Genomic DNA, 17,074 nt, shown 5'->3' with positions numbered 1-17,074 from the left:
ATTTCTTGTCGTGTTTGAACATGGACTGCTTCAGTATCTGAGGGAGCCACAAATGTTGCAGAACATTGTACAATCATTGGCGAACACCCCACTTCTGACCTTAACATGGAGGGAAGGTCATTGATGAAGCAGCCTGAAGAAGTTTCTGTTCACTGCTCGAGGGACTCGACAGACATGGAGCTGAGTTGACTGACCTTCATCAACCATGACCATCTTCTTACGTGTCAGGTGTGATTCTAAGCAGCGGGGTGTTTGCCTCTGATACCCATTGAATCCAGTGTTGCTAAGGCCCCTTGATGCCACACTTGGTCGAAGGCAGCCTTGATTTTAAAGGGCGGTCACTCTCACCCCACCTCTGTAATTCAAACTCTTTTGGCTCTGTTTGAATCAAGGTAATGAGATCCGGAGCTGAGTGGTCCTGGGGGAGCCCACCTGGTCATCATTGACCAGGGTATTGCTGAGCAGGTTGCTGCTTAAAAGCACTGAGACCTTCCACCACTTTACTGATGATCGAGAGTTGGCTGATGGAGTTGTAATTGGCCAGATTGGATTTGTTCTGCTTTTTATATACAGGAGTTACTTGGGGTAATTTTCCACATAATCAGGAAAAAGCCTTGTTGTAACTGTATTGAAAGAGTTTGTTTAGGGGAGTGGCAAGTATGGAGCACAGTTTTCGGTACATTGCCAGAATGCTGTCAGAGTATGGACCCTTTGAGTATTCAGTATCTCCAACTCGAATGGTTGATGACTTGTAACTGAATCGCTGAGGACCTGGAGGAGGCTGAAATGAATCATTCACTCAACATTTCTGACTGAAGGTTGTTACGAATGCATCAGCCTTATCTTATACACTGAAGTGCTGGGCTCTTCCATCATGGAGGGAAGGGGTTATTTGTGAAACCTCTTCCTCCAGTGAATTGTTTAATGGTCTCCAACGTTTCTCGACTAGATGTGGAAGGACTGCAGAGCTTGGATCTGATCCTTTGCTTATGGGATCACTTAGCTCTGTTTATCACTTACTGCTTATGCTGTTTGGTGCACACAAGTAGTCCTGTTTGGTGGCTTCACAGGCTGACACTTCATTGTCAGGTTTTCTGGTGCTGCTCCTGCCATCCTGCACATCCATTGAACCAATGTTGATCCTCTGGATTGATGGTAATTGTTGCGAGGGGGGTATGCCAGGTCATGAGGTTGAGTGTGGCTGTACATTCTGCTCCTATAGATGAACCACAGCACCTTATGGACACCCAGACTTGAACTGTTAGATCTGTTCGAAGTCTGCCCTATTTCGCACTGTGATAGTCCACCCAAATGGTGAATGTTATTCTCAATGTGCAGGTGTGACTTTGTCTACACAATGACTATGCGGTGGTCACTCTTAACGATACTGTCATGGACAGATACTTCTGCAATTGGCAGATTAGTAAGTGTAGTGGTAGTGTGGACAAGTGTATATTTTCCTCTTGTTGGTTCCTCATGCCTGCCGCCGCAGAACCACTCTAGCAGTTATATCCTTTGGACCCAGCCTTCTCGATCAATAATGCTGTAGCTGAGATACTGTTGGTGGTGAACATTGAGATACCCCACCCAGAATGCTACCCTCAGTGCTTCCTCCAGTGTTGGTCAGCATGGAGGAGTACTGATACATCAGTTGAGAGACGTGGTACTTGGTAATCAGCAGGATGGTTTCCTTTCCCCAAATGCAAAACTAATGCCATGGGATACGGAGTCACTGTTGAGGACTCCAAGAGCAATTCCCTTCTTACTGCATCCCACTGTTGCCGCCACCTCTGCTGTGTCCATCCTGCTGATGAGACAGAACATATCGGGGAAGGTGATGGGGTGTCTAGGTCATAGTCATACTCACAGAATCATACCTTACAGACAATGTCAGGCTGTTGCTTGATGAGTCTGTTTATTTCTATTCACTGTTTAGTGCCAGCTGTCCATTCTCGAAACATGTCCATATATTAGCCCCAATCCACTCAGATTTGATATTGCAAATTGGGCTTGGAGCTTTACCAACATTTTCCTAAAATCAAAATGTTTTACATCCATTACTGCTCTTTTCATTTGTCAGCCAGTCTGCTTCTCAAACTTAATTCCATTTCATAAATCTATGTTAGTGTTGTCTATGACTATTACATTCAGCCACAATAATTTCTGCTAAACCATTTACTTACTATGTTCATGTTTCACGTACTCTATCATTTTCCCACCAGACTTGGTTTTCCTTATATATATTAGAAAGTTCTGTGTAGACAGAACTGAAGTAGTGCTTATAGTTCTGCCATTTCCCTGTTCCCCATTCTCCATTGTCTGTTTCCAAACTGTAAGAGAAACTACACTTGTTTTCTCATATTTCTCACATTGACATAATTTAACAAGCTATTACAGTTCACACTTATGACCCTTATGAATATAACTCTTCAGAAACCCATCAATTCCTGCCTTTAAAATGCTCCAATAATTGACCTTCCACATGGTACACTCACGGGAGCAAAGACTCTGTGCCGACAGAAGTGCAGCTCGATCTATATTAGTCCCACTTTCTACAGCAGTCCATAGCCTGGAATGTTATGACACTTCCAAGTGCTTGTCCAAGTACTTTTTAACGATTGTGAGGTTACTCGTGATAATTCCCTCTCAGGGAAGTAATCCCAGAAGCCCACACATCGACGTGAAAAAATGTTTAAATCATCCCTGAACCTCAAACTCTTCACTGTTCTTGACCCAAGGACTAAAAGGAACAGCTGCTGTCTATCCCCCTGTCCGTGTCGCTTATAATCTTATCCTTCTGAATCACTGACTCCTCAGCTTTCTCTGCTGCAAAGTAAACAACCCGAGCTTATCCCAGCCTCTCTCCATAGCTGATATGCTCACCCCAGGGAAACATGCTGGTGAATCACCTCTGCACCCTCTCCAGTACAATCACATCCTTCCTGGAATGTGGCTCCCAGAGCTACATATAGTATTCCATTTTGGCCGAACCAAAGCCCTGTATAGGTCTTATATCTCCACCCTGATTAGGAAACACAATACTCAAGGTCCAATTCTTAACTTGTCCATTAACCTGCCCAGCAGGACTGCAGATGCTGGAGATCAGTGCTTAAAAAATGTGTTGCTGGAAAAGCGCAGCAGGTCAGGTAGCATCAAAGGAGCAGGAGAATCGTTGTTTCGAGCATAAGCCCTTCTTCACGAATATTTCCGAAACGTCAATTCTCCTGCTCCTTTGATGCTGCCTGGCCTGTTGCGCTTTTCCAGCAACACATTTTTAAGCATTAACCTGTCCAGTCACATTTCAGGGATGTGTGGAGAAGCACAATCTGAGCTTCCAGTGTGCTGCCATTCATTGAGTCCTCCACTGCCTGGTTCCTTCTCCCAATGTTCATCACCTCATATTTATCAAGGTTACATTGTATCTGTTATTGATCTGCCCATCTGACCATTTCATCTGCATCTTCCTGTAACTTAAGGCCTTCCTGCTCACTGCAAACAACCGGTCAATCTTTATGTCAAATGTACACTTACTTATCACACCTCCCTGCCTCTCCACCTTGCCCCCTCCACATTCACATTTGTTTTTGTTATGAATAACACAAACAATAAGGGACACATCACTAATCCCTGTGGTACACCAGGGGACACTGGTCTCCAGTCACACAAACAGCCTTCTCTCTCTACCCTCTGCCTCCTGCCACTAAGACAATTTTCGTTGTAACTTGTCAAGTTATCATTTTATTGTGAGATTTTACGTTATTTTTCAGTTTCCCAGCTGGAAATTTGTCAAAGGCTTCCCTACAAAGCTAAACAACCGACCTCCTCAAACTAATTCAATCAAATCAATTAGATGCCACTTCCTTCTGATAAAGTCATGATGATTATCCCTGATCAGACCTTTCGACTCTTATTGGAGTTCAATTTTCTCCTTCCCTATTTTCTCCAGTAGTTTCCTTAACAGTGACCTAATACCCGCTCGTCTATAGTTCCCTGGTCTATCTCTCCCACCCGAACTGTGAAGTGGAATCGTGTTAGCAGTTCTCCAGTTCTCTGGCACCTCCTCTATGGTCAGATCCTAATTAAAATATTCAGTCAGGGTCTTTCCTCCATTCATCCCAACAGCCGCCTGTGATACAACTCATTCAGACATGGAGTTAGGTCCAAATTTATACAGAACAAAGCCTCAAATACTTTCTCGTATTTTACATCAATCTGTTCAAGAGTTTCCCCATCCATCTCCTATAATTCTGTACTTGTCTTCTCCGTCTCTAAAGTAAAATAGATGTGAAGGTCTCATGTAACAGTCCATCAATGTTCTCCACCTTGACACACAGATTGCCCCTTTGGTTTCTAATGGACACTAACTGTTTGCTGATTATTCTGCTCTACTTGTCCGTGTAGAATCTCGTGGGATTCTGCCAGATCTCGCCTACTTGTACTTCTCCATGTCCCTGTTATTCAGTCCCCTCAGTGTTTCTAAGTTTCACTGCAACCACCTCTCATGTTTCAAAACTCGAGATCACAGAGTGAGTTTCCACATCAGAAAATCTGCCGTTTTAGGGATGAATCTGAATAATACCTTTTGCAGTTCCTCTGTAGTCAATATCTTATTTCTTAGATTGGGATCCGAACAATACAAAATACTCTCATGAACACTCGATACAACTGGTGCATGACGTCTTCTATATTCCAATTACAATCACCTGAATGTAAAACTAATTTTTTTCTTTGCTATTTTCATATGTTCTTCCTAATACCTCTCGCTTTAACCTTTCTTATGAGCTTACTGTGTGAGTTTTTAAAAATAAATCTCATGAATATTCAACTCTACGTTATCCAATGGTTCTTCATTGCCTATGTCCACAAGAATCATCTTCAAACCATTCCAAAAAAAATGTTTGCCACTTCTGGTTTTCCTTTCATCGGTATATTCTCACCCTCCCAAGTTATGTTATTACCTTCTACATGTGTAGTCGCGTGTTCTTTGTAATCGAGTCCAACAGACACCCGACTGCGGACGACAAGATAACTGCTCTGTAGTTCACCCCTCTCCATCTTCATCCTTTCTTAAATGGTTGGATAATATTTGTAACCTTTGCCTTATACAGATTGGCTAAATGACTTTCGAGAATGTGTCGGAAGATAAAGTAAAAATCCACGATGCAATCAACATGTCTATTGCTGCTTCCTCATAAATCCTTGTGTGAAGTACATCTGGTCTGTCAGATTTTTAAATATTCAATCCAGCTTTCTTTTCAAAGATGACCTCAACATTGATAAGAATAATCTTACACTTTACTTACACAAGTCCCATGGTCACTTGGTATTTCTGGAAGAATTTCTGGACATTCTTCCAATGAAGATAGACGCAAATAAACTGTTTCTTTTCCCTGCGATTTCTCTGTTCTCTGCAATAAACTATCCTGAACGCACACCAACTGTTCCACATTTGACCTTGTTTTTATTTTTTTCATACATTGATAGATGCTTTTTAGCAGTTTTTATGTTTTTCTTTCGTTTGCATGCTTTTTCTCTTTTCGATTTTCTTCTCAGTTTCTTGGTCATCCTTTGCTGAGTCCTACATTTCTCTGAATCCACTGGATTACTACAACTTGGTATTTTTCTAAGCTGCCTCCTTTCATCAAATAGGTAAGTGAAGGTGGGTTTGAAAGTGTTAATCGGAGAGGAGGGTGGACCAGATTGATAGCAAGGAAGGTGGACGCATAGGAATGTACAAAAGGGCGATGCTGACTTGGAGGGTTGGAGTGGGATAGGGTGGGATTAGGGAAATGGGGAAATCCACTATGATCCCCTGTGTTTGGGGGTCCCAAGGCAGAAGAGGAGGCGTTCTTCCTGCAGGCTTCTGGTGGCTCGGATTTGGCGATGGAGCAGGTCCAGGCCCCTCATGTCCTTGGCAGAGTGGGAAGGGGAGTTAAAGTGCTCAGCCACAAGGTGATGGAATTGTTCAATGAGGCTGTCCCAGAGATGTTCTCTGAAATGTTCCACAAGTTGACCTTCTACCTCGCCAATGTAGAGAAGGACACATTGGGTTCAATGGATGCAGTAGATGAGGCGGTCTGTCTACCTTCATCACCTATCACTTTCAACCCTACCTTCATCTACCTACCGCAATCCCTGCTAACCTCCCCTGTCTCACCCCCTTCTCATTTATCCCTCAGCTCCCTTGACCCATAAGCTTCATTCCTGATGAAGGCCTTATGCCCGAAACATCGATTTATCGGCTCTTAGTATGCTGCCTGACTGTGCTTTTCCATCACCACACTCTTCGCCTCTGATCTCCATCATCTGTAGTCCCCACTTTCTCCTCACACCTTGATGGCTTGCATGACTCAGATTTATAACAGTTACTTCAAATAAAACAAAAACTATCGTGTACTCAAACAGTATAAAAGAAAACCAGTACATTGTGGTCACTGTTCCCAAAATGTCCTTTCCATCAAATTTTTCAATGAGCTCTTCTGATCACTCAACACCAATTCCTAAACAACCTGATATCGAGCTCAGTGCTTAACATAATGCTCATGTAAACCATCTCACACGTGGTCTTGAAATCCATTTTTCCCAGCATTAGCATTCAATTGGGTTAACATTATCACTGCAGTAGCCACAAATGTGTTTATCTCATTTCCTGTTTTATAACATGTCCAGCATTTGTCTTGCAGCTTTCACTTTGATATATAACTCCCATCAATGTTTGCTCCTCCTTGCTGTTTTTATTAATCTCCACCTTACTAGATTCTGTGGAATCTGAGCGATGTGAGCTCTGGGGAGATTGATGGTGGAGATCATCTCGCTACATCATTTATGATGTTCTCAAACTTTAATTTCTCCAGATCTCCCGTTATGCTGATGGAGTAGAGAAGGACAATGATCTTCCAACAATGCTCTGTATTCCCCCAGAGAGCTGAGACAGCTCTAACCTGGGTGGGAACTTTACAACAGGCTGGTAAAGTGTTGCTGCTGTACAGGATCTTAGTGAGATCACATCTAGAGTAGTGTGTACAGATTTAATCTCTTCAATTAAGAAATGATGTTGTTACATTGGAAGCAGCTCAGAGATGGTTCCCTCCAATGATTCCTGCAATGAAGGTGCGTGCTTATAATGAAATGATGATCAGGTTGACCAAGTAGCCATTGGAGTTTACAAAATTAAAGATGATCTTATTTGGACATAGATGACAGAAGGAGTGAACGAGTGAAGTGAATTACACAGATAGTGGAGGAATCCATTCCGTTCTCCAGCCTGTTACACAGAAACAACAGGGGGATATTCAGGCCTTCGACCCTGTTACGCCAAAACAGGACGTGGCTATTCAGCCCCTGGAGCCTGATATACAGTTACAGGAGGAGGCCAATCAGCCCCTCGAGCCTATAACAGTTGGCCATGCTGCACCAGTATCCAGTTAAACAGCAACAGGTGCAGTCCATTCAGTCTCCTCAAGTCTGTAACATAGGAACTGGAAGAGGCCACACAGTGACTGGAGATTGTTACACTGGGATACCAGGAGGCCATTCAGACCCACCGAGTCTATTGCAATGGAATTGGATAAGGATAAAAACTATCTGAGACTTCTTTCATGAGAAAGGAAGAGGCAATTTAGACACGTGTCTCTTGTATGGGAACAAGAGTAGACCATTCACTCCCTCGGTCCCATCTCCGGGATACATGAGGAGACCGTTCAATATTTCCACCTGTTATAGAGAATATGAGAAGACCCATCAGCCCCTCAAAATGTTACACAGCAACAGTAAGATTCTATTATCGCCCAATCCTCTAAATCATCAACAGGATGATGTCAGTCTGGCCTTGGAGATGGCAACATGGGAACACGAGAAAGACGTCAGCCCATCGATCTTGTACACCAGCAGGATGATGAGTCCATTCAGCCACACGTGGCTCTTACACAGCATTTGGACCAGATCTCTTAAAAACGTGTGCCTTTTAAACAGGAATTCAAAGAAAACGTAAAGCTTTTCGAAAGGGAAGAACTTATAATAATGGTATATATTAGATACTAAAGTGTAACAATAAACTATTGTAATTTAAGGCAAATTCTTCGAGTCCATTGTTCAGGACATTTCCAAATGTAAACCACAATTCCTCAGAGTTAACATGGTTGTATGAAGGCTAAACGTTGTTTGAATTGTTTGCTTGAGTTATTTGAAGATGTCACTTACAAGATGGATCGTGGGAATCCTGGAGATGGAGCATATCTGGTCTTCCTGAATGCTTCGGATATGTTGCTTCTCCAAAGAGTAAGTGGTAAGATCATACAACATGGGTTTAGGAGTAATTTATTAGCTTGGATGGAGGATTGGTGAACCAACAAAATGGAGTCAGATGGAATAAATGTACAACTTTCTTTTGGCAAATGCAATTTGTGGGGTGACATTGATTTCAGGACTCATGCCTCAACCATTTGCGATTGATGGAATGACTGTACTCTATAGATGGGAACGAAAATACTATGCCACATTTTCAGATGACACTAACATCAATGGGAAATTACTTCAGAATGGTGGTGCAAGAGATTTTAAATCTATATGGATAGGTTGGGTGAATGGGCCAACATTTAGCAAGGAAAATTAAAGTGAAGAAATATGGGGCTTTTAGGGTGTATGTTTGCTCACTGATCTGTGGGTTTGATATCGAGACATTTCGTGACCTGGTGAGGTAACATCATCAGTGGCGACCTGGTGAGGTAACATAATCAGTGTTTGGAGTGCCACCACAAAGAAAAACCACCATTTCGACTGGGACAACGCATCTATCCTGGGACAGGCTGAGCAAAGATATGCCAGAGAATTCCTAGAGGCCTGACACTCCAACCACAACGCCATAAACAAACACATAGATCTAGATGCCATCTATCAACTCCTCAGTAAACGAACCGGAAATGACATCACCACAAACCCCAGGAACCCCATCCAGGAGAAAGATATAAATAGAAAGCAGGAGACAACAGCTTCACTTCACTTGGAGGTCGCCACTGATGATGTTACCTAGCCAGGTAATGAAACGTCTGGATATCAAACCTACAACTCAGCGAGCAAACCAACATCCTAAATCTCAACCTGAGCTACAAACCTTCACAAACCTTGCAAAAGCCATGAGCGCAACACACTACAACTTGCCCGTAGATGGGAAAGGAATGCCATCCGAGAGAGTGCCCCCCGCGAACAACTGTACTTCCTGCATGAATGTTTAAGAAAACAACTACTGCCAAAATGTCTGCAATATAAACGCCGATAAAAACACCTCAAGCCAAAAGTTTAACAGAACAAAACGGCCGCAGAATTCTCCGAGAATTAATCAATGACGCCCACCACAGACTCTGAAAATACAAACGGGAAATTGCGCGCCAAAAGCCTTTATTCAGAAAAGCAACAAACCAAGTATGGTCAGACGTGATAGAACAAGCCATCAACACCAAACACCGACAAAGACAGATAAAGAAAAATCCGGACGTGAAGAAAAAAATGGACAAGCTCACAAAAAAAAAACACAAAACCGATAACACAGGGGCATGGATAAAGAACTTATCAGACCGGACCCTATCAGACACAGAAAAAGCGGTACTAGTCAAAGGATTAAATTTCAATTACCGAGACGCTGACAAGAAGGATTTACTAGCGGCATTAGAAACCACATTGAAGGACAACCATCTCATGGAAGAAACACAACAAACGATCAGACAGACAGTTGCACCTATTATCAGCCGAAAGAGGGAAGGAAACAAACTGACCACACAAGAAAAGAAAGCCCTAGAAAACCTCAAAAAAGACAAAGACTTCATTGTATTACCTGAAGACAAAGGTCGCTCACAGTCATCCTGAACAGAAGGGAAGATATCGAAAAATCTAATGCACTACTCGCAGGTACCAACACCTACCAACAGGTGGCGCTTTACCCGACCACACAACTAGGAAACAAAATTACTTATCTCCTAAGAAAATTACACGATTCCGGACAATTAAACAAGACAGAATCCTGAAAATGAAACCCGATGGGACCAGCACCCCACAATTCTACGGACTACCAAGAATCCATAAACCAGGAGCCCCCCTCAGACCCATAGTCGCACTACCCAGAACACCAATTTACAGACGAGCCAAAGAACTACACGCAAGACTAAAATACCTAGTAGAAGAGTCACAACACTCCATCCATTCCACCCAGGAAGTCCTAAAAATCATCAAAAACGCCAACATAGAGGAAGACGAAGCAATGATCTCATTCGACATAACAGCACTGTTAACCTCCATTAACATCGACCTGGCAACGGAAACACTTACCACACTTTTAGAAGAGACCATCACACACACAACAAACACCATCAATCACATTACCAACGAAAAACATCATGAAGCTAATGGACCTGTGCCTCACCACCCACTTCACCTTCAAAACATAGTGTACAAGCAAACCAACGACACACCCATGGGATCCCCACTTTATCAGGATTCATAGTAGAAGCGGTAATGCAAGGACGAGAACAAACAGCCCTACCAATCATCAAACCAAATATCTGGGTTCGCTACGTAGATGACACTTTTGGCATCACAAAATGAAACAAGTTAGAAGAGACATTTAACATCATCAACAACACTCTCACAGGCATAAAGGTCACCAAGGAGGAAGAAACCGACAACAAACTCGCATTTCTGGACGTCACAGTCGAAAGCAAGGACAATGGAGAACTACAAACCTGCATATAGAGAAAACCGACAAACACTGACCAAATACTTAACTACACCAGCAACCATCCCAACACACACAAACGAAGCTGTATCAGGACACTATTCCAATGAGCACCACACACTGTAGCTCAGACAAGATACGCAAAACAGCGGAGAACCACCTATACGACGTATTCAAGACGAACAGATACTCAAGAAATACAGTGCGCAGATTCCTCAAGGACAAACCACGACAAGCAGACCAAACACAGCCAGAAACCGAAACACCTTACCATACATCAAAGAAGTTTCAGAAACGACAGCCAGACTACTGACTGGAATCCTAGTAGCACACAAACCCACTAACATTCTCAAACAAAAACTAACAAACCTAAAAGACCCAGTACAACCCATGGACAAAACCAATGACATCTACAAAATTCCATGCAAGGACTGCCACAAACACTACGTAGGACAAACAGGAAGAAAGTTAACCACCAGGATACACGAACACCAGCTAGCCACAAAAAGACACGACCCTCTCTCCCTCGTAGCCCTACACACGGATGAAAAAATCCACCATTTTGTCTGGGACAACACGTCTATTCTGGGACAGGCTAAGCAAAGGCATGCCAGAGAATTCCTAGAGGCCTGGCACTCCAACCACAATGACATAAACAAACTCAAAGATCTAGATGCCATCATTAAACTCCTCAGAAAACGAACCGGAAATGACATCACCACAAACCCCAGAAACCACATCCAGGAGAAAGATATAAGTAGAAAGCAGGAGACAACAGCTTCGCTTCACTTGGAGGTCGCCACTGATGATGTTACCTAGCCAGGTAACGAAACGTCTCGATATCAAAACTACAGCCCCAGGAGCAAACATACACCCCAAATCTCAACCTGAGATACAAACCTTCATAAACCTTGAGAAAAAAAACTGTGCTATTCAAGTTGGCCAGTATTAATGGAGAGACAAATTATTATCTAAATGGCGAGAAAGTTCAAAGTGCTTAGGTGCAGAGGGATCTGGATGTCTGCTTGCATATCACAGAAAACCTGCATACAGGTACTGCAAGTAATGAGAAATGCAAACATAATTTCAGTGTTTACTTATAAAAGGGTATAGTAGGGAGTGTTGGTGTAGCTATGCAAGGCATTTGTGAGGCTGCAACTGGAGTAGAGTTTGGGTGTCTTGCAGAATGAGGTATTTCCATTGGAGACAATACAGAAGAGCTTCATTAGATTGATTCCATACTTGAAGTGTTTGTCTTATGAAGGGAAATTGAGCAGTTTAGGCCTACACGCTCGAGTTTATAAGAATGAAAGGAAATCTCATTGAGTTCTGTAAAATTCGAAAAGTAATTGAAAGTGTAGGTGTGGGGTGGATTTTTTTTTCATGTGGCGCAATCTACAACAAGAGACTAGAGTGTTAGGATGGAGAGATGGCATGAAAAGGGAATAGAGGCCGAGTTGACATCAGCCTCATCGAGCGGTTGGATTCCTCACAGATGCTCATTGTTCTTATTCAACTCTTCAACTGTGTTGCATAGGAATGAGGGAGGATTGGGTATCATGCAGGAAGCAGGCACTCAGGATAAATCAGTTAGAGAGAACGTAACCAGTCGCGCCACACAGTGACCAGCGCTGGGTTCTCAACTATTTACATTCTATATTAATGATCAGGAAGATGGAACAGATATACAGATGGTGAGTTTGGTGATGTCGCTGTGATAAGCAAGAGATTAAATTATCAAGAGAGGGCGGAGAGTATGCAAATAGATTCAGAGAGGTAAAGACAATAGATAATAGTTTGTCAGGTGGAATCTAACATGAAATAACCTGTCATTTCATTTACAGAAATAATGGAAGGCAGTATGTTACTGAAATGGAGAGGGATTACAGGACTTAGTAATATTGTGTACTGGGAGGTTCACTCAAACCTGTTCAGAAATGGGAGGTTTTGCTCCATTCCTGTTTGTCAGCTACCAGACACTCCAAGTGACTCCATTGCTCTCCGTACACATGGAATACTTTGATGTGGTTGATTGATGGCGGGGATGGTGTTTTGAAACGTGCATCAAGGGGACGTCCTTTATCCAAGATATATTCATTTCTTTCCACCTGGGGACCCGATGACGATGGGAAATGGCTGACTGCTTCTGAATGAAGAGGCCATGACTGTTACCAGGACAGTGGGTATTCACCAACATGATATACTGTGCATGTGTTACATTAATAGAGAGAGAAATCCTCTCCCCATTGACATGGGTACTCTGCAGATGCACTGTACACCATCGGAAATCCCACTATACTGGATATACCCGGAAGCTCCCTGCTGTGGGAGAAACAATGTATTTACCTCATCCACCATATATATCCTCCATCCCCAAATGGTGACGTTGATGTTGAGATATTGGGAAATGATGGATGTGTCACCTTGTCCAGCCTGGAATGTTCTGGATCATAGAAGATGTATGAGAAACAGTAACCCTAACAGCCACTGCCAGCACCATCCTCCCCCTGGTGTGAAACTGCAGGTCGTGTTGAAGGAGGTGGAGGTGGTACCATTCTATGACCAGCTCCTTGTTCAATCAGTGTCCCCTCACACTCTGCTCCTGGTTAAGTGAAGCTTGGGAAGCTGGTCCTGGAAAACCCGATGTGGATCCAGCAGATCCCTTTCCCCACACACACTCACTGCGTGGTTTCAGAGTTCCCCTCTCTGTAGCCTCTGCTCCATTCGTTGTTCATGTAACAGACTCAGATGCTGCATCCAGAGTTGGGTCACCAAATCCTCAGGTCTCCCTGCATGTTTGAGGCAGCTCACAGCACATCCTCCAGCAAACCATCCGCAGTCCCTCCACTTAATTTTTAATTACAGGATTCATCACAAATCCCTTGGCTACAAGTGTTGTGGACCAGGCCAGATCTCCCCAAAATATTTTAAGAAGGCCGCTTAGACCCAAACCTTTCCTTATTTTGAATATAGAAGGGAGGTGTGCGTTCCAGATATGTTGTGACTGGTCAAACCACTCAACATTAAGCAAAATATAATCTATTCAAATGCTTTGGTTAAAATAAAATCAAAGAAAAGAATATTTTGGGACACCTTTTCTGTTGGAACACTTACACAAACAATAGATGCCGTACCTTCTTGGTTAACACTGCTTTGCTTTGTATATTCAAATGCAGATCCTTACAGCAATCCCAGAGGTTACAACATCAACAGAGATCTCAGAGGGAAAAGCAGCTGGGGATCATTTATTGAAACTTCCAACCATTCTGGGATCTCCAACAGCTTCTGAATGCTGCAGCCTAAAACAAAACGAGAAACCCTCGTCTGGGAGAGCTGGCCACTGCCCTTTCATTGTTCCCACCGTTTTAATGAAACCTAAAATCTCAGTTATTTACTTAAACTGTTTTCAGACAGCAGTTCTGCACCTCTGCCTTTAAAACCTCTCTTCAAAAAAAAACACAAGAGAAAATAAACGTTTTACAATGATAATATCTTCACAACTCATTCTTTAATAAAATAAGCCATCAATACACAAATGTGGATTCATTTTAGACCTCCTAATCTTCATCTATTAGTCGACGGAAATGTATATATATATATTACATTGACTCTGAGCATACAAATGTTCACAAATATTTCGATTTCAGTCATTTTACTCCTGCCACAGAATGCCTTTTCTTTGTTCATCCAAGTCTCCACAAGGTGTCAAAATTTAGGATTTCTCACCCTGTCACCTGTGTAGTTTCAAATTGACTGGTAGCAATAATAAGCTCAATCGAAACAGACTGGTATTTTTCTCCCTAAACTTCTCCAAAAACTTTAAGGGGTCACGATCAGTGAAAAAGATTTGTCTCATGTATGTTATTGGCAATGTAAATCTGAAATGTTGTAACGCCAACACCAAGCCAAAGGCCTCCTTCCCCATTGTGGAATAAATCTGTTGATGTTTCCACTGGACTCTCCAACCACACGTTACATAATGGAGCACTTCGCATCTTTTCAATAGTTCTTCGGAATGACATAACTCCTCATGTCTCAGCATAAAAGACTTACATGTTTCCGTCCCTCTTAATGCTCTAACCTCTTTACCTGCTACTACTGGCCTATGCCAGTAAACCTTACTTTCACAGGTATATGTTTTAAGAAGATCTCACACATTCTTCAATCTCTCACAGAAACCAAACTTTGATTTCTGAACTCAATCAGCATCATCAATCATTTCAGCTTCTCACCTTGCCATTTTAACTCTCAGCTCTTCCACACGAGTTCTCACGACTGCAGGAAGTGAATTGTTGAACTTCTCCAAAATAAGAATCTCTCTAAGAATGTCATAGGGTTGATCTGTTTTTAATACCTTTACCCACCTTTCAAAATTACTTTGTTTGATCCTTTCAAACTCAATGCGCGTTTAACCAGAGACCCTTTTTGAGATTCCTGTAATGCTGTCTGTCAGCTTCTGGCCCAAGCTCATATGCACTTTCAGTTGGCATACTGGCCACTCCATACTGGCCAGATACCTCATCCAATAGGGATGCAAATACCTATCAGCTTTGTTTGGATCAACTAAATCCACATGGCCACTGGTGTCTGCATTTGCTTAGCCACTTCTCAAACGAAATTCAAAAGGCTTCACCATCCTTCTCATCAAATTTAGAGAATGCCTGGATGCATTTAAACAGATCACCATTAGGCCATTATTTGCAATAGGGTTGCTCAACCTCACTATCCTCCTCATCCAGCCGACCGTCTATCTTCATCTCCGCCCTCTATGTACACTTTCCTCTCTAATTGCTAATTTTTCAAGTTGAAACTCTCTGCTTTTCTTCTGTCCTTTTCTCTCTTCCTTCTTCATTTCCCTTTCTTTTATTTCTACTTTTCACCATAATTCAAACTGTTTCAATTCCTTCTCATGTTCAAGGTGCCTCATTTGAAATTGAATCCCAGCCATTTCCAAAGGGTCTGATGGCATTTCCACCAAATGTAATTGCCGAGCTATCGCTGTAATTATCTCACATTTTCTCACAGACAATCGCAACCCCAACTCCAGCTTGTCTGTCAATTCCTACAGTTTTGCCTTCATTACCTTTTGTAAAACCCCCAACTTCACTTTTCCACACCCAGAGAACTCTTGGTGACTGAATCTTTATACAAAAAATACCAACCGAATTCAACATCGGGAAAGAAGACACTAGCAGCTACCATACGCGACCTTTGAACCCAATAGTCTCCTGGTGCATACTCTCCAGTGTCTGCATGAGCTTATTCTGGATGCTTTGGTTTCCTCCCACAATCCAAAGATGTGCATGTCAGGTGTATTGGCCATGATAAATTGTTCATAGTTTTCAGGAATGCGTGGGTTAGGTGCCTTAGTCGGGGTAGATATGTAACAATAGGGTAAAGGAATGGGTCTGGGTAGTTACTCCTCGTAGGGTCGGTGTGGACATGTTGGGTCGAATGGCCTGTTTGCATACTGTATGGATTGTAATTCTAAACCCAATTTGGTATTATCGACTCAGAACCAGACAAGAGACCCCAGTTTGCTATAGACCAACCAGACCGCCTCAAACTATTTTAAGAAGGTAGCTTGGATGCCAATCTTTCCTTATTTTAATGGTAAATGTGAAGTGGGAGTTCCAGATGTGATGCTACTAGTCAAACCACTCACCATTAAGTAAAACGCAATATATTTTAACACTCTAATGAAAATCCAGACAAAATGAAGAGGAATTTAGAATAACTTAAATATTGGAAATCTTCACCGAATAATGGATGCAGTACCTTCTACAAATGAACTGGTCCAATATACTAACATCACCTAAACACACCTCTTGGTAAAAAGGAACATTCAGACATGTGTTCTTGCATACGGTTCTCCAATCCAGGAGGAAGCAGCATCAAGTGAGGTTCCAGACAGAATAGCAGCTGGGGATAATTTACTAAAACTTACAACCTTCTGGCACCCCAAGCACCTGGTGATTGTTGTAGCTACAATAAAAAGAAACCTAGAAAGCCTGGTCTGTGCCAGCTGGCCATTGTTACTACAATTTATTTTTAAAAACCCTAAAAGCCCGGTAATTTATTTACTTGAGCCGTGTTCAGTCGGCAGTTTGGCCTTTAAGATCTCTTACAAAAAAAAAGGATAAAATAACCTTTTATTTAAAAAAGTGACATCATTATCAGGCAATTTAGCTGCCTGGTCCTTTACTCAGTGGGCTTCCTCGTGTTACTGATCGCAAGATCACCAGAGAGGGATAGCCACAGGTACTGACCAAGTTACAAGGATGTTTCTCATAACTTCTGAAACACGCCTATCCTTGGACCATCATATGGGACATACCAGGAAGTGAACAA

This window comes from Hemiscyllium ocellatum, unplaced genomic scaffold (assembly GCF_020745735.1).
Source record: "Hemiscyllium ocellatum isolate sHemOce1 unplaced genomic scaffold, sHemOce1.pat.X.cur. scaffold_326_pat_ctg1, whole genome shotgun sequence".
Classification (NCBI taxonomy): domain Eukaryota; kingdom Metazoa; phylum Chordata; class Chondrichthyes; order Orectolobiformes; family Hemiscylliidae; genus Hemiscyllium; species Hemiscyllium ocellatum.
Note: the sequence above shows the minus strand (reverse complement) of the source record.